We start from the raw sequence: 19,535 nt of genomic DNA on the forward strand, positions 1-19,535 counted from the left end.
GCTTATAGAGTCCAGAGGACTCAGACATCCTGGAGTTGGGGATACAGAAGGTTGTGAGTCAGTTCATATGGGTCCTGAGAACTAAACTCAGATCTTCTGCAAGAGCAGTATATGCACTTAATATCAGAGCTGTTTTCCTAGCACACAGTTTCTTTTATTCTTTTAAGTTGTATGTACATGGGGTGGGGGAGGCATTCGCATACATGTGTGCAGGTGTCCGCAGAGTCCAGAAGACTGTGTCAGATCACCTGAAGTTGTTGCAGGTAATTGTGAGTTAAGTGATATACTGCTTGGAACTGCACTTGGGGCCTCTGAAAGAGAAGTACGTCTCCTTAACCACTGAGCCACCTTTCCAACTCAGTTACAGTTCTTGAGATGGGAGCGGCTGGGTCAAGGAAAGACTGGGTGCTTAGGTTAGAGTAGACATCAGCGCTAAGGTAGAGCTCGGAGTAACTTAAGAAAGAAACAACGGCTGGGGTATGCAGGAGGTCTCTACACCCCACAAAAACAAAACCAGATTTGCCTCCTGAGACCCAGAAGAAACATACTCCTCTAGACCCATTTTGAATCTGATCTCCAGCGTAGGAAATAAGAAATCTCAGTGACTTCTTGCTAAGCAATGACTACAGCAGTAGAGATCTAACGCCGTGATGCAGATGTGGCTATTACTGCTGATAATCAGCAATTCTCGCCTGCAATCAAGCAACCCTGTGCTCCAGCCCTAGGCTGTTGCATCAGAGAGGGGCCTTGATGACAATAAAATGGTTTTGTGTGATGGATTCAATCCTGCCTCTGTGGTTCTTCTTCTGTAGATTTCCAAGCGACACCTTCAGACATCAAAACAATGCTAACTGCTTTGCATTTATATTTTATGACTGGTTTTTGAGTATTTTCATTAATATTTTATTATGAACTTATGAGTTTTAGTTTAATTATATATTTTGTAAGGCTTTCGCCATGCTTGAATGTGACTTTCTCATATACTGAGACCATTTTGAAGTTGTACTCTCCCAGACTTGTAGCAGGTAAGGAGAAGTGTTCAACGTTCCTTAACTGTGACAACTCATGTATTAAATGCACTTTACAGTTTACATAGCATTTTGTAGATCTCAGCCTACTTTATTCTAGCAACATCCCTGAGCATAAACCTAGACATGGGTTAAGATGAGTTTGGCATAGACTGTCAGCGAGAGCCAGGATCACACAAACCTCCAGATTGTACAGTGAAAATCTTTCAGAGTCCCTGCTCTGGTTTGGTTTCCGATTGCTTTGATAAAATATCCTGAGAAAAGCAAATTCATACTTCCAGTACCAATTTCTGTTCTATTTTCATTTTGGTAATACCATACTCTGATAGAAAACGATTTAGGAGAGAAAAAAGTTTAGCCACCTTGCAATTTCAGGTTCCAGCCCATCGTTGTAGGGAAGTCAAGGCAGAAGCTTGAGGCAGGTAGACACCCCACATCTAAAGCTGTACCAGAAGGGGATAAGCTCTCTCTGCTCTCACACAGCCCAGGGTCCCAAACTCACTTTCAGGCCCATTCTTCCCACATCAACTAGGTCAGTTCAGACAATCCCTACTGGACAAGAAGATCTAGATAATTCTTTACTGAAACATCCCAGGTGAGGCTAATTATATCAAGTTGGCAACACTCTAACAGGTACCTTAAAGATTAAAAAACAAACAAATGAAAAATCAACTTCAAAACTGCAAGGATTAACATATTTGGGTAACAAAGAATCTCCTTCCTCTTTACTTTGTTCTTTCATTGCCTGTTTGCGATATACAAACCTAATGTTACAACTATGAAAATGAAGATGCGTCACATCTTCGTTTATCTCTGGAAGTTCAAGTCTAAGTTCTCCAAGCTCCGTTAAACAATGCCTAGTCCCACAATCAAAAACAAGACATTGGTGTTAAGTGCTGAGTTTAAAAAATAGTCATTGATCAGAGATACATTTCTTAAGGACTTGGGAATGTGAAGTGAAGAGATATGACTTCACAGGCATATGAAGCTCTATTTTAATTGAGTAAGCACAAACCACTTATTATGTAATAGAAGCAGTGTCTACAGCCTTTCAGTCCATTCCCTCAGAAGGGAATTTCTTCTAGTTTGATGGTTTGTTGTATAACACGATGATCAAAGGGAAGCTAGGGAGGGGAGGTTTGACTGCAGTTTACACTTGTAGCTCACATCATCAAGGGACCTCAGGACAGGAACTCAAGCAAGAACCGAAACAGAAACCAAGCAGGAATGTTTCTTATCAACTCTCTCTGATCAGCTAACTTCTTATTTAGCCCAGGCCCACCTGCCTAGGGATGGTGCTGTCCACATGGAGAGAACCCTGTTCCACCAATTAGCAATAATAAATGACACCCCCCACCCCCAGACACACATGCTCAGGCCAATGGGATCCAGAGACTTCTTCAACTAAAGTTCCTTCTTCTCAGGTGACTTGAGGTTGACAATAAAAACTAATCAGGGAAGAATCTAAATTTAAAATTTTTTTTTTTTGTATTGGGAATGAGCACAGAACAATGCTGGTGATGTCTAGAAATTTTGGTGGCAACTGTTATGCCCAGTTTATGGAGTCTCCCCCAAAACCAACTAAGAGACCTGTTATCATTTACAAAGAGGTAGGATGTTCGAGGCCTGTCCCAAGAGGCTCCCCAAGGGGCAGTGGAGGCCTTGGCTGGTGGGAGACCACAGCTGGTGAGAGACAGACTCCACACAGAGGGAGCTGGGGTATTGTAGGCCCATATTTCTATATGGTATGGCAGGCAGGCTCAAGCCATAGTTCATACCTGAAGTGGTCACAAACCCTTCCAGACAGGCTATTGCTGCCCTAACAAAAGATCAGGATGTTGTTTTGCTTCTTTCTTTGTAATTTGGAAGATGCCTGAATAGAGATGCTGATTCAAGCCTAGATGACTGAGTTAGCATACTGACTAGGAAGACTGACAGCAAGCACAGGTAGATGTGGACCTGACTAAAAGCCATTCACCTAGTTACCTAGGAAACAGAATGCTAATGAATTTCCCCCTCCGTTTATGTTTTGATATATAAGGCTACTTGGAGAATAAAGCAGAGGCATTTTCAGGATGTAAATTCAGAATTTCATGAGGAATTATGGAATATCTCCCTCCCGATAAAGCCATGTGAGTTATATCTTTATTCCTGCACCTCCATGCCGGTCCAGAGAAATAATTTATGGTCTGAGCTACCAACAGACCACAACATAATGGCACCCAACATGGGGCTGATCTGTGAACCCCCCTCCCCCAAAAACAGGAAGAAGTACAGAGGAGAATGTGAGGAACCCGTAAGAAAAAAATTCACCACAGGTTTATACGTGAGTAATGAGTGCTCAGAAATAGATTTTAAAAAAGTATAGAGAAGCAGAACAAAATTTAAATCAGGAGTAAAAATTTGTATATAATAAGTTATATATAAATATGGGATAAGAACAAAGTTTTCAGTTATATATGTTGATAGCTAAAAGACGTCAGAGTGGAGCAGAAACAATGGCAGAGATATTTAGAATTTGTACACATGATAGAAACAGAAATAAAACTTATATTGCTTGCTAAACGGGTAGGAAAAGTGAAGGAATCGCCTAGGTTACCACTGAGATTGAGGCATCACATGAAGACGCAGTAGCCAGCTAAAACTAACCCACCTATGGGGAAAAGGCAAGGAGGAGCAACAGTGAAGTTTAGAGAGGAAATTTAACCCCACACAGTCAGCCCAGAGTAGAACAGAAGAGAGGATTCAGAAATTTTCTTAATTTTATGATTACAAATTAGAATAAAAAAGATAGTTAAAAACTGATGCAGTTAGGCCCACCAGAGCTTTGTGAGGGCAGGCTGCAAAGGGAGAGAGACTATGTCCTGCCTGTGTCCTATGGCTTAGTGTCTGCTGGAAGCTGAAAGGCAGGTTTGCATAAAAGGTAGCCTCAGAGAATTGCAGCTTCAGGACAATTAAAAAATAAATAAGCAGGTTATATATGCTTCTTTTGCATCTCACAATTTTGCTTCTTTGTCATAAGTCTGCTGTTTGTAGGCAAGTGAATTCATATCCAAGGTGGATTGATAATCAGTTCCTTTGATCTTCATATCCGGTTTTAACTATTTTTTTTAGTACTGTGGCTCTGTAGTAAAGTTTTAAAGTCAGAGATTGTGATGCATGCAGAAGTTCCTTGATTGTATAGGATTTTAATATTGTTTAGGCTGTCCCAAGTTTTTATCTTTTCTTATAAAGTTGAGGCTTGTTCTTTCGAGGTCTGTAAAGAATTTTTTTATAATTTTAATGAGCATTTGCATTAAATCTGTAGATTGATTTCAGTAAGATTGTCATTTTTGCTATGTTTGCTGTATTTTCCCAAGAGATTTTTCCATTTTCTGGTGTGTTAAATTTCCTTCTTAAAAGATTTAAAGTTCTTATCATACAAGTTTTTCCATTTGTGTGGTTAGAGTTACTCCAAGACATTTTATGGTATTTATGGCTATTGTAAAGGATGAGGTCTCTCATTTATCAATGGTGTAAAAGAGGTGCATTTTGGGTTGTTTTCAGATTCTGCCTATGACAAAGTAATTCTGCTGTAAGCATAGTTGAGCACATGTCCTTATGGTATGGTTGAGCATCTTTTATATATAGGCTCAAAAGGCATTGCTGAGTTTTAAGGTAGATTGTTGCCTAATTTCCTGAGAATTCGCCATACTAGTATCCAAAGCAGCTATGCCAGTTAGCACTTCCACCAGCAGTGAAGGAGTTTTTTTTTTCTTTACCCCACATTCTCTTCAGCATAAATTGTTAGCAGTATATTTAATCTTGGTCGTTCTTACAAGGATAAAATGAAGTCTCAGAGTTTTGATTTGCATTTCTCTAATGGCTAAAGGATGTTATGTTTGAGCATTGTTTTTAGTGTCTTTCAGTCGTCTTAAGTTCATCTGTTGAGAGTTTTCAGTTTAGGTCTGTACCATATAATTTTATTGGATTATTTGTTCTATTGATTACTAACTTCCTGAGTTCTTTTTATATTTTTAAAGGGGATTAATGATAAGTAAATATCTTTTCTCATTCTATAAGCTGATATCTTGTCTTGTTGACTATGTCCTTTGTTATACAGAAGTTTCTCAGTTCAGGAGATCTCATTAAGTGTTTCTCTCAATGTCTGTGCCACTGAGACTGTGTCTGAGATGTGCCAATGCATTCGTGTACTTCTATTTCTTTCTTTTGTGAGGCTCAATGTGGTTGGTCTTATGTTGAGGTCTTTGATTCATTTAAACTTCAGTTGTGTGCACAGTGATAAATATGGATCTGTTTTCCTTCTTTTACGTGTTGATGTCTAATTAGGCCAGCATCATTAGTTGCATATGCTTTCTTCCAGTTTCCTGTTAGCTAGGCAGACTCGCAACTTAAGAGGAGGATAGTTTACAACGTTTTAATTAGATGGTTAAATGGTTAATGGTTAAAACCTTAGTTATAATATTCTTAAGGGAGATATTGAACTACTAAGCAAGATTCTTAAAAGGAGCAATGAGCCAATTTCCAACAGAGAACTTATAGAAGTTTCCAAACAGGTACTCAAGCAGGTAGAGTATAGATCAATAGGTAGAGTATACAACAATCAGCAAGTAGAATATATTAAATATGATTCAGCTATAGCAGGTATGTGCATTAAATACAAAAGTTACTCTACAACAGTTTTATAAAAAAAAAAACCAAAATGCTTTTTATGACTGCCTTACCAGTTTTACCAGTTAAGATATTAAACTCTTAATTTAAAATAGTAGCTTGTCTAATATAAAAGTAAGGATGAAATCTAGGGGATAGTTTAGCAGATAACTGACTTCTATCAATGTTTCTTATATTAAGCAATAGATTAACTGATCATTTTAAGATAGTGATTCTTGGACGATTTTGTTTGCTCAACTCAAAAGCCAGAGTAGTAATCTTTTCCCAGATGATTCACACAACTATAATTTGCTAATATTATAGCTTAAGATTCCTTAAAGGATGTTATACTAAATTTTACAAATGGCTCTCCCAATGGAAGAGCTGCATATGTGGTTAATAATAAAAAAATAAAAAAAATTATGGAACGTGACATTGCTCCTTAAAAACAGCTTAGAAGAAAAAAAAGTTGCAGACAGATCTGCTGCAGACAGATCTGGCATGATGGCACCAAGGTGACCTTTGCCAAGGCAAGGTAAAAAAGCCCTTGCAAAAAATTATAAAAAGACCCGGCCTTTATTAATTTGGGGTCAAGGATGTGTTTGTTCTTTATTCACAAAAAGAAAATAAAGCTGGATAAAATGACTGCATATACAGTAAAGGAGTGGCAGACCTGATGATATCTTAGCTGCAAAGACCCCCATAGAGGAGTTCAAGAAAGGAGTTGGAGAGGAATCCCTGATCCAGTCTCCCCTGCCCCCACAGAGAGGAGTGCCTGATCCCAGGACCTGCTACCACCACTCTCCACTGCAGGGTGCCATGCTGAGGAACAGATGCTGAGCTGCTTCCAGGCTTGGGACAGAGACCCAGAGGCCCTGCTGAGATGACCTGACCACAGTGACTACAATTTTCTTCAGTTTAAATCCTGCTTGCTTTGGAGCTGAGATACAGACTGGACATCTGACTGTTTTAATCTTTGAGTCATAGAACTCATTTTGATTAAAATATTGAACCTAAGAACTAAAACCTAAGCTTTCCCCTTCAGAAAAGAAAGACTCAAAATAATAAATGACTGAAACCCTTCATCACTTAAGAAGGGGGCAGAGTAAGGGCTTAACTGCTGCTCAGAGACTGGAACTGGTATTTGATAATTGTTGATTGCCTTTGGGGGGTTACTCAGTCTAGGGGTTGTAACCCACCCTGCAATCAGTTATTCCAGGGTCCCGGAGAGGCACTACCTGTAAGATATGGGCTAGGAGACAGGAAGAAGGCCATGCTAAGTTTGTCAGAGCCTCCATTTATTACAGATGGGGTACAGCTTTATATATGGCAAAGAGTTGGGGGATGGGCACAGGGGCCTGGGCTCTTGCCATGTGGTTCACATTGGTCACGTGGTCCTCGTTGGTCACGTAGCCAGGTTACCTTCGGTCAGGTCACTGTAGGCCAAGAAGTCACAACTAGGAGATGATGACACACCTAGTTCTTTAGATAGTTTGGAATGTGGGGTGGGTTCCGCTAACAGATAGCTCTCCTTAAACAGCCAATTTGGGTGTGGGGTAGGCTTTGATTCCTAACACAATTATGGGTGTGGGGTTCTCTGCAGACTCCCCAGGGTGATGGTTCCTGTAATGATTTTAGGAGGAAATTGGCTCCTGACAGATAATAGCAATGTCACTGTACTCTTTCCCATCAGAAGAACTTTTCTTGTCTTTTGATTAATGTGGATTTAAGAAAAGAAAATTGTGATATGTTTAATTGTTGATTTATTGTTAATTATGGTATTGACCTGATAATGTTTAATTGTGGATTTATTGCTAATTGTGGTAATGACCTGATAATAATTGTAACTGTTTATAAGATGTTGAGAAAAGTTGGTATTGACCAATAATGCTGAGAATTATGGTATTGACCTGATAATGTTGTAACTGGTTATAAATGTTGAAAAAGGTTTACCACCCTGTAAACCTTTAGGTTTAATGCGTATTTTAAAAAATTTTAGATTTTGATACAATGCCAAAAATTTAAGTGGTGCTCTAAATTAGCTAAAAAACATTTTCAACTCAGGCGATCCTCTTCTCCTTTAAATAGGAGACTATAGCCTTTAGGAGGTTAACAGATAACAATGAGACCAAGTCCTGTATGTAAAAGCAAAGAGCCTTTATTCTCACACAAGTTTGCAAATTTGGACTCTCCATGTTTCCAGTGTATTGGAGCAATTGGAGAGCCCCAAGCTCAGTTAGCATTGGGTTTTTATAGTAGCAAAAGTGGGGGTTAGTGTTTTCTAAGGTTCAGGACCCCTGATAGCCTGACATTTGTCTAGGAGTGTCCTGATGAAAAGCAATGGGTGTGTGCTGGCAGGTGATCCTATCTACAATGGTTGGAATGTTAGGAATTTCCTTTGGATGATCTGTTCCTAGGTGGTGCCTAAGTAGTCTTAGTTTGTGGTCTTTCTTGGAACCAGGTATTGCCTTAGTGTAAACTCCTTAGACTCAGGCCTCTGTTAAGCTTGTCATGGCTGGGTCCTACAGCTTTTTATGTCATACCACCTTTGGGAGCAACCATGGAAAATTAAACAATAAATAAATGTCTGAAATTAAATGACAAAATAGTCTGAGGTACTATCTAGTGATAGGTAAGATATCACTAAACAGGAAGGGATGTGACGTTGGCACCAAATGAACTAGATAGCCTTGAATAAAGGGGGTGCTGGCAGCTCACTCATTCCACGTTGCTTGTTCCTTGACCCAAATGGAACTTTTTCAGCAACAGAGTTGTGTGACAGAGCTGTGTTGTTGCATTCTCAGAGCTGAAAAGAGATGCTGCAAAGTGTCAGAAAAATATCAGAAATCTATCCAGATGGCTGAAAAAAAAAATCAAGGCTAATTCTAAAACCAGCTTTTTATGAGTTAGAAAAAAAATGAATTTGACAATACAGTATGGATAATTCCTAGTCCTAACCAGTAATTGAAGATAGGGCACCTACCAATAAATCTAAGAATAATTTGCAGGACCTAAGTCAATGAAACTAAAATCTACTGAAGGGGACCAAAATAAATGGAGGGTTATGTACTATTCCTGGATGGAAGTCATTAAAATGTTAAAGTTTGAGTCTTCCCAAATTAGTCCATAAATTCATCATGATTCTAATCAAAATTCTACTCATTTTCGTGGAATCTAACAAGCATGCTCTAAATTTTCATGGAAATGAATAGGGACAAAAATAACTAATACTTAAGCAAAAAAGAACAAAGAGGTATTGCTTGGACAGATTGAGGACCATACTATAACTATAACGATTAAAATGGTGTGATTTTTAGCACATAAAATTATTTTTAAAATCAGTGAGACAGCAGCACTACAGAAAGAAAATCACGTCTCTATTAGAATTTAGTACATGACAAAGGAGGTATTAATCCATGTAAGTTATGACTGTGTTCAACAATTAGTCACAGACATCTGAAAAACTGTAACTTAAACAAGCAGCGAATAATTTTCTTCTTGTAACAGGAAGTCAGTCCTGGGTTGAGCAAAGTCTTGGGTGATTTATTCTTTGTTCATTTTTCTATTCTAGCCCTTTGCCTAAATTCCAGCCTTCAAACACAGTATGCCTATGCACCCTGCTGCCGCCTCTAGTCTACTTCAAGGACACGCACAAAAAGAGGAGCAGGTATGTGTTGTTTGTAGAATCTCTTAAGAAATCAAAGCAGGACTCAGACTTCCACTACCTATTCAGGGGTCAGAACTGTCCTGCTGCCCCTTGAGCAATGAGAAAGGATGGAATGGGGAGAGGTTGTGAAGTTGCAAATCCAAGCATGGTAAACCATAGTTGTGTGGAGGAACAGATTCAAGAAACCTATGACACAACATGGTGACTATTTCATTCTGGAAAGTTATTATAGATTCTATCTATCTATCTATCTATCTATCTATCTATCTATCTATCTATCTATATATCTATCTATCATCTATCTATCTACTGTGTGTGTGTGTGGCTGTTAACACAAAAATACCCACAAATATGTAAAGTAATCGAAAAGTTTCTACACCCCAATAAGCCTCTCTGCTGCTGCAATAATCCATACCAGACCAAATCAAACCGAATTAGAAAAAGCCCAGGCTTAATGGATGCAACACATGTTTGTTCTCTGGGGGGCAATTTAAATACCCTGTGGGAGCTGTCTTGAGCATCTCTGGGGATGGGTCATCATTTGGCAGGCCTTCTCAGGGGTGGAGTCTGGACTGAGAAACCTCCCAGGGGAGGAAACTTGGAGCAGAACTTATATATGAACATTCCAGCCTCTTTGGAGATGTGGATACCAGGGGCTGGGTGTGGCTTCTATCCAAATATTCTAGGCTCTTTAGATATATGGATGTCAAGGGCTAGGGTGAAGCTTCCATCCAAACAGCAACGCATCTTAATTTGTTCATTGTAGCCATTCTTTAATATATATATAATTTATATATAATATATTTAATATATAATTTCTAACAACATGTTATATATTATAAACAACTTTTCATTTAAGTATAGACAAAAGAAAATGAAATTTTGTGCAGATTTTCAGTTTGACACATTGCCATAATAAACTATGTATCTTTTGTCTTCTTCATGGAAAGGAAAGGGAACTTAACTGGGTGAGTACTTAAGAGCATTTGGTCCAGAAGGCCAGATTCGTAGATGTGAGATCAATGTAGTCACAGGGATTTCATGGATGGTTTAATGCCCTTGTAGGGATTTCATAAGAATCTTAGTACTTTATCTTTGAAAGTTTTATAATTAGGAGCAGTGAGGCACATGAAATTTACACATAATCCGAGGAGAGATGTACATTGTACACACTCCTGGTCCACGCTGCTTCAATCGTATGCAGTATTCATGATGCTCTAATAGCAAAGAATTTTGGTGGACTCTTGGTGCATGGATGTCAGTGAGATTTAAAGCTAGTTGCATATAGATATGAGCAAGTATCAACACTGGAAACCTCGAGACTTTGCTGTTGTAGGGAGCGGTGGGCTACATTCCTGCCCAGCTCCGCCACTCTCTAGTAGGAGCATTGGGCCACTTCCCGCCACCTGGCTCCACACGGCTAGCTTTACCAGAAATAATTACATGGAAACTGTATTCTTTTAAACACTGCTTGGCTCATTAGCTCTAGCCTCTTATTGGCTAACTCTCACATCTCAATTAACCCATTTCTAATAATCTGTGTAGCACCACGAAGTGGTAGCTTACCAGGAAAGATCTTAACCTGCGTCTGTGTCAGAGAGGAGAATCATGGCGACTGCCTGACTCTGCTTCTTTCTCCCAGCATTCTGTCTACTCAGCCTACATAATTTTCTGTCCTATTAAAGGGCCCAGGCAGTTTCTTTATTAACCAATGAAATCAACACAAAACAGAAGACTCTCCCACATCACTTTCCTTTCTAGTAAACCAGAAGTTAGCTCCAAACAAGAAAAGAAGGCAATAGTGCTGAAGAAATGCAAATGGCCTCCAAGCTACTCTAGTGTTTCTTAGTAACTTCACTTTTTGTAGCTCTCTAGGTCAGTGGTCCTCAACACGTGGTTTGCTTTCTTACTAACTTCACTCTTCTTAGCTCTAGGTCAGTGGTCCTGAACACGTGGTTTGCTTTCTTACTAACTTCTGTCTTCTTTGCTCTAGGTCAGTGGTCTTGAACATGTGGTTTGCGACCCCTTTTGGAAATCGAATGGGCCTTTCTCAGGGGTCACCAAAGACCATTGGAGAACACAGATATTTACATTATGAATCATAACAGTAGCATAATTACAGTTATGAAGTAGCAATGAAAATAATTTTATGTTTGGGGGGTCACCCTAACATAAGGAACTGTCTTAAAAGATCGCAACATTAGGAAGGTTGAGGACCTCTGTTCTTGGTAAATTTTAAGACTTTTCTATTATAATCCCATAAAGGAAGATATACCATCCTAAGTTCAATTTTCTTTATCGCCAGACTGTAAGGAAAGAGAGATGGTAAAATGTTCATATATCAAAGTGTGAAATAAAAGCAGCTGCAGACGATAATGTAGGGTAGTGACAGGATACGGGCATAGCATGTGTGAGGTCCAAGGTTCAGCTCCCAGGATGCCAAAATCAACCCACACAGAACTAGACAACTGAGCGAATTTTATGTGGGGCTTCCACTTTTTTTTTTTTTGGTAATAATGAACTACATTTGAATACAGAAGTTTTGGCATGTAAATTGTATACTTCCGATTACTTTATATGTAGCATAGAGTTATTGACATGGACCATATCTATGATCAAAAAAGACTTGAGAGGCTCCTCAGCTATCCCTTTTCTCTGACAAATCAGCAGCTAACCATGAAGCTTTGCTCAAGGAATATAAGTATGAACAAAGTCTCAAGAGATCTGTACTAAAGCATCAAGCATATAGACATGTATAACAGGTCTCAAAGAGAGGGAGACATGCTGAGAAATAATGGCTGAAAACTACACCAATTTGATGAAAAATATTAGTGTATACATTCAAGAAGCTCAATAAATCTTACACCGGGAAAACTCAGAATCTGAGGTGGACAGTGCAACCAACCTATCTAAAGTCATAAAAGAAGGAAAAATAGCACGGAAGTGGCCACTCTTCACAGGCAAGAAGCTCTCCACAAATTTGTTTAAACTGAGAAACTAGAAACAGTGAAAGATTATTTCAACAAAAAAGTTTGTATCAGAAAAAAACAGCTTTTAATTATTTCTTTATTTTTTTAGATTATAACATAATTGCATCATTTCCTCCTTCCTTTTCCTCCATACATAATATCCCATGTACCATAACTACCCTTCCTTGTTCTTCTTCAAATTCATGGCCTTTTCTTTCATTAATTGTTGGTACAACTGTATATGTATATGTAGCTGGATACATTTCTACATACGTAAGTGCATCCTGCTCAGTCTGTGTAATGTTACCTGTATAAATGTTGTCAGGGCTTACTGTTTGGTTTTGAAGAATCAACTTTCTCCCACTCTCAACATTCCTTAGCTGCCTCTAGTTCTTTGTGCAATGTGTGGCCTTTCCCCTGTCCACGTTAGCTCATTGTTTTTCTTGTTCGGATTGTGTTTAGGCAATCATGCAAGTGAGAATTTGTGTGTAGCTTCTGACAATCCTAGAAGACACAATCTCACTGCAAACTCTGAGATCCTCGGGGTCTTACAGTCTTTCTCTTCTACAACGATTCCTTAGGGGTGAGTGTTGCTTTGTAGATCTATCAGTTCGGACTGGGCTCCACATGACCATATTTTGATTGGTTGTGGTTGTTTGTAATGGTCTATGTCTGTTGCAAAGAGAATTTTCTTTTATGAGGGGTGAGTACTATACTTATCTGTGGTCATAAAGACAAACATTTAGAATATAGGGATTGTACTTGTTTAGTAAAGTGGTGATTGCTGAGTCTTCTCCAAGATCCATGGCTTCACTAAGCCTGGGTAGTTGGCTAGGTTTCTGGTACCAGGCATCGTTTCCCTCTTGCTCGGTGGGTCTTAAGTTCAATTAGAGAGCTGCTGGTTACTGCTAAGATATGCGTATCACTATTGCACCCTACGGGTTATCATGCTATGCTGGTCATTGTTGTCATTTATAGGCATCATAGCTGGATAGGACTGTTGGTTGCCTCCCTCCTTTGGAAGCTTGTGTGGTGCTCTCTGGGACCATGTAAGATAGTCCTTAAGTAGGAGGCTTTCAGGTCAGTTCCAGCTCAGGGGCCTTGGGGTCCTGCATCTGCAGTCCAGTGTCTCCAGCAATAGGGACTTACTTTCTGCATTTGGGGGGAGCCAGAGGAAATAGCAATGTCCTATACTGTTTTAGGAGTCTCTTAGACAACCCTGACTAACAGCTTGAAAGAGGGCCCATTGTCCCTGGGTGATGGGGTTTTTGTTAGACGGTCTTTGCCTCTTGGAGGAAGCATTATTGGCCAAGATGGAAAAATTTCATAAAAAGTTAGAGGCCAAGGACAATGACACTGGGTTTTGATCCTGCTGCATGGACTGGCTTTGTGGGAGCCTAGCCTGTTTGGATGCTCACCTTCCTAGACCTGGATGGAGAGGGGAGGACCTTGGACTTCCCACAGGGCAGGGAACCCTGACTGCTCTTTGGATGGGAGAGAGAGGGGAAGGGGAGTGGGGGGAGGGGGAGGGTGGTGGGATGCGGGGAGGAGGCAGAAATTTTTTCAATTAAAAAAAAGTTATATGAAGCATACTGTTATATAACTACCTAAAAATAAAATAATAACTTCTTTTTCTCACCAAATCCAGCTGGACTGGAACTGAATGAGCATGGGATCAAACTGGACCCTCTGAATGTGGCTGGAAATTGGGGCAGACTGAGAAGCCAATGATAATGGCACTGGGATTTGTCTCTACTGCATGTACTGGCTTTTTGGGATCCTATTCTATTTGGATGCATACCTTCCTAAGCCTGGATGGAGGAGGGAGGGCCTTGGACTTCCCACTGAGTGGGAGGATGGGAGGAAGTAGAAATTTTGATTGGTATTATTATAAAGTAATAAAACAAAAAAGAAAATTATTCCTTTTTATTTTGTGTGTATGGATGCTTTGTTTGCATGTATGCTTGTGTACCCCAATGAATTCAGTGTCTACAGAAGACGGAAGAGGATGTCAGAGCCTCTGGAACTGAAGCTACACATGGTTGTTAGCTGCCATGGAGGTACTTGAAACTGAACTTGGGAACTCTGCAAAAGTAATAATAAAAGAAGAATTCTAGATTTTTTTCTCACGAAAAATGAATATATAATTACCTCATTTTTGTAACTTTTCACTCAAATATTAGTGAAGAAAAATTACATAAATCAATAAATTTGTGTAGATGGCCACATAGATTATAGTGGCAATTTTTCATAACAATAACAGTAAAAGATACTTTATAGGAATGTAGCTTTTAATGTACTATTAAGTTGTAATTAATCCAAACTAGACATTTTAAAATTAAAATGTTAATTGTAACTTTTAGGGTAACTACTAAGAAATTAATCCAAAAATATATAGCAAAGAAAATGACAAGAAAATTTAAATGATACATAGATAATATTCATTTAATACAGAAGATGACAATAATGGAGTAAGAGAGGAATAAAAAGATGTCATATACATGGAGAACAATGGGTATAAGTCTTATTTTACCATCGATAGTAAGTGTGAATAATCATTTTGATCAAAAAACAATGATCAACAAAAACATTTTTAAAATTGCATGATATAACTATATACTATCTGTTAGAGACAGACTTTAGATTATGAGATATGAAAGGTTGAAAATAAATTAATGAAAGTATGCCATATGTATTAGTATAAAGCCCTAGAGTAGCTATGTTCCCATACCAACTATACCTGAAAAAAAGCTAAAAGAAAACATTTTACAATGATAAAGAACCATTTTATGTAGAATATAAAATAATTAAAACAATATTCACCTAATATAGACTCAAAATACATGAGACAAAATTCTCACAGAAGGGAAGAAATACACAATTCAGCAATAATAACAGGAGATTTCAATATACTACTCCTGATAATGGATGGTGCCACAACAAGACACTGGAACGCTTGACAAAAGCTCTACCAGCCAGTCCTAACAGAAAACTATAGAACAATCAACATCAGAAGCAACGTTTTTCTCCAGTACTCCCAGAACAATCTTCAGGATAGAACATAGAGTTATCCATAAAACAAGTCTCAGTGAACTTAAAATGATTTCAATGTTACAGAGAACACTCCTCGGTTGCCATGGAATTAAAGTAGAAACAAACATAAAAACCGGAGAAAATGGGAGACATTCCCAAATATCTGAAAATTCAGTATATACTCCCCAAAACTAACAGATCAAAGAAAAAAAGCATGGAAAACTAGAAAGCATTTTGAGTTGAACAAAAATGAAATATATCCAACAAAAACATTTGGAAACCTTTCTCTCCCTAAGTTGTTTGAAACTTTAAGAATGCATCTAGGAATAATTTGAAAAGCATCCATTTTTTTAAGATTAAAAACAATTATGTGTATATATGTGTGTCAGTATGAGGGTATGTGCATGTAACTTAAGGCTCCAGTAGTGGCTGGAAGAGGGTACCAGGTCCTCAAGAACAGTAGTTATAGGTGGTTGTCACTGCCCTGTATGGGTGCTGGAAATCAAATTTGGTTCTAAGCAGTGTGTTTCTCCAGCTCCTCTCAGTCTCTTCTTAATTCCTTCCTGTAACTGTTAAAATCCAGGAGTCCCCAAAAGTTGAGACAATTTGTCAGTCACACAAATAATCACTGAGGACTCAATAAAGCCCAGATTCAAATTCCTGTATTGTGAGACCCATCAAATATTCCTTCTCCTTTGATCATACTTCACAGCAAACAATGCTTTTCTTACTGTTACAAAGTGCAGCTGCATCTTTATTTTATCAGACCCACCAGAACGTTAGCTCCTAAAGTGTGAGGGGTTTCTCTTAGTTCTCAGGAAGCATTGCTGTGGAGCTCTGAAGAGCTAATTATGAAAACATATTAGGCATCCATTCCATCAAAGGCAGCAGGCAGGAGAGATAAACGGTGAAATAGGCATTTTCTCTTCCACCGAGAAGGCGAGTCACAGTCTAATAGATGCTCAATAAATTCCTCACTGATTAAGTAAATGGATCGTGAAACCAGAACAGGCTTGTTCTGCCTAGTTAACAGCACAAGATTTACCTAAATACTTTAAAAAACATATTTTAAATTGTAACCTGTAGTGAAAGCTGAACAGACACCAACATTTCCAGCTATGTATTGAGATCACTAATGGTCACTGGCAAACTTCTATTTTTCAGAACAAACATGTCTGAAATCACATTCAATAAAACTTACCACCCAGGCCATTGCTTTTCACTGACAAATAAGATCATGTGTTTCCAAGTTCATGGAAAAATAAACTTAAAAGAGAGTTTATTTGTAACATATTGACAGCAGCAGCAGCGACAATAACAGCAGCAGCCACAACAGCAGCAAGAAAACGCACCCATAGCTTACAGGGTAAATTCAAAGATGGACATGTTCACATGAAGGAAGAAATTTACAGAAAATAGATCTGATGTAGGAAGTTTTTCTGTATATGTGTTGCTTTTATTGGTTAATGAATTGAGCTGTTTCGGCCAGTGGATTAGCAGAATAGGGCAAGGTGGGAGTTCAAAGCTGTTAGAGGAGGAGAGAGTAGGCCGAGTCAGGGAGAAGCCATGTAGCCCCACCAGAGACAGACGCCAGGGGAGGAACTTTACCTGGTAAGCCACATCCATGTGGCAATACACAGATCAGTAGAAATGGGTCAATTTAGATACAAGAGTAAGCCAGACACTGGGTTTTGATTCTACTGCATGGACTGGCTTTGTGGGAGCCTAGCCTGTTTGGATGCTCACCTTCCTAGACCTGGATGGAGGGGGGAGGACCTTGGACTTCCCACAGGGCAGGAAACCCTGACTGCTCTTTGGACTGGAGAGGGAGGGGGAGAAAGGGGAGTGGGAGGGAAATCGAGGAGGGGAGGAGGTGGAAATTTTTAAAAATAAATTTAAAAAAAAGAGTAAGCCAGAAATATGCTTAAGCTATTGGTCAAATAGTATTGCAAATAATATAGTTTTTGTGTGATTATTTCTGTTCTGGGCAGCTGGAAACGAACACGAGGGAACAGACATCACTCTACAGGAGGAATAAATCAAGTCCATATCTTTTAAACATCAGTGGAAAGTAGAGCTTCTCTCTCTCTCTCTCTACACACACACACACACACACACAGACTCACACACTCACACACACACACACACACTCACACATACATGCGCGCACACACATGCGCACACACGAGCACACACTCATACACTCACACACACAGACTCACAGACTCACACACTCACACACACACACACACTCACACGCACACACTCACACACACAGGAGCACCATTTGAGCAGAAGGAGTTGTGCTCAGCACAGCCAGGAAGCAAAGGATTTGCTACATTGTGGCTATGATGGTGCTCTGAGGTGCAGCTTTGGGGTGACACTGTACATCCCCTAAGTCGTCTAGATGCTTTATGGGCTTTGGGGTGACACTGTACATGACCTAAGTCTAGATGCTTTATAAGCTTTTCTGTTTAAATAAAAAGACAGTCTCAGAGATCAAAGTTGAAGCCTGGAGAAAAGAGTTCAAGAACCAATTCTGCATGCAGACAGGGCCTAAATAAACACTATTACCAATTGTGGCTTAGGTCACTGAATTCAGATGTTTCCCAAATCCTTTTATTAAAGTTTTATTTCTATTCTTTTATGTATATGAGTCTTTGTATGCATGAATGTGTGTGTACCACGGAAGTGCAGTGCCCACACAGGCCAGTGTGGCATTAAGTCCCCAGAGCGGGAGTTAAAGGCAGTTGTGAGCATCCATGTGGGTGCTAGAAACCAAACGTAGGGCCTCTGCAAGGACAGTATGTGCTCTAACAGTGGAGCATCTCTCCAGTTCCGTCAGGCCTTCATATTGATCTTGTTCATGTATCCTTAGTGACTGTTTATGCTGGATAGTTTTATGTCAACTTGGCACATGCTGAAGTCACCTGAGAGAAGGGAATCTCGATTAAGAAAATGCCTACCTAAGATGATCTGTAATGCAAGTCTGTAAGACATTTTCTTAATTAGTGATTGATATTGTATTGAAGGGTCCAACTCATTGTGGGCGGTACCATCCCTGGGCTAGTGATCTTAGGTTCTATAAGAAATCAGGCTGAGCAAGCTCTGAGAAACAAGTCAGTAAGCAGCACCCCTCTATGGCCTTTATATCAGTTCCTGCCTCCAGATTCCTGCCCTGTTTGAGTTCTTGTCCTGATTTCCTTTGATGATAAGCAGTAATGTGGAAGTATAAGCCAAATAAACCTTTGCTATGGGACAATGGTGGGTACCTTGTCACTTGTATTTTAAATAATGACTGATTGGACAGTAGCCAGGAAGGAAGCATAGGCGGGATGACCAGGCAGGAAGTAAAGGCGGGGTAGAGAGAATTCTGGGAAGAGGGAAGCTTCGGTCTGCAGTGGTCACCTGGACAGAGAGGTAAGCCAGACACAGAGCAAGCAAGATGTGACTGTCTCTCCGAAAAAGGTAGCAAGCCACATGGCTAACACAGACAAGAATTATGGGCTAATATAAGCTATTAGAATTAATTAATAAGAAGTCTGAGCTACTAGGTCAGCCAGTTTATAAGTAATGTAGACCTCTGTGTATTTCATTGGGACTGAACAGCTGCAGGACTAGGTGGGACAGAAACCTCTGTCAACAGAAACCTCGGTCAACAAACCTTTTCCTCCGCAAGTTGCTTTTTGGTCATAATATTGCACCACAGCAATGAGAACTCTAACTAAGACACTGTTTAAATCGGGAATGTAGTAGTTACATTGCTAAGGTGAAAAAATAAAACAAACAGACAAACAAGCAACCCCTCCAAATATTTTAGTAGGTTACTCTAGCTAGGATCTCGTTCTCATTCATGAAACTTACCTATTGTAGGGTGGCAGAAGCCACTGTTCCAGCCGGTGGAATGGGTGCACTAGGTCCAGCTCTGCTGGTCTCCAAGCTAGAAGAATGATCTAGGGCAGTGGTTCTCAACCTGAGGGTTGAGGCCTCTTTAGGGTGAATGACGCTTTCACAGGGTCACACATCAGATATTCTGCATGCCAGATATTTACATTAAAATTCATAACAGTGGAAACATTTCAGTTATGAAGTAGCAATGAAAATAATTTTATGATTGGGGGTCACCACAGCATGAGGAACTGTTTAAAGGGTTGAAGAATTAGGAAGGGTGAGAAGCACTGCTTTAGG

At 39.4% G+C, this 19,535-nt stretch overlaps 1 pseudogene; it reads left to right on the forward strand.

Moving 5' to 3' along the window:
- The first annotated feature begins 203 nt into the window (after positions 1–203).
- The window catches only part of LOC142837138 (heterogeneous nuclear ribonucleoprotein C-like), a 47,235-nt pseudogene continuing 27,903 nt past the window's right edge, over positions 204–19,535 (forward strand).

Source organism: Microtus pennsylvanicus, chromosome 17, assembly GCF_037038515.1.
Source record: "Microtus pennsylvanicus isolate mMicPen1 chromosome 17, mMicPen1.hap1, whole genome shotgun sequence".
In the NCBI taxonomy this organism is placed as follows: Eukaryota; Metazoa; Chordata; class Mammalia; order Rodentia; family Cricetidae; genus Microtus; species Microtus pennsylvanicus.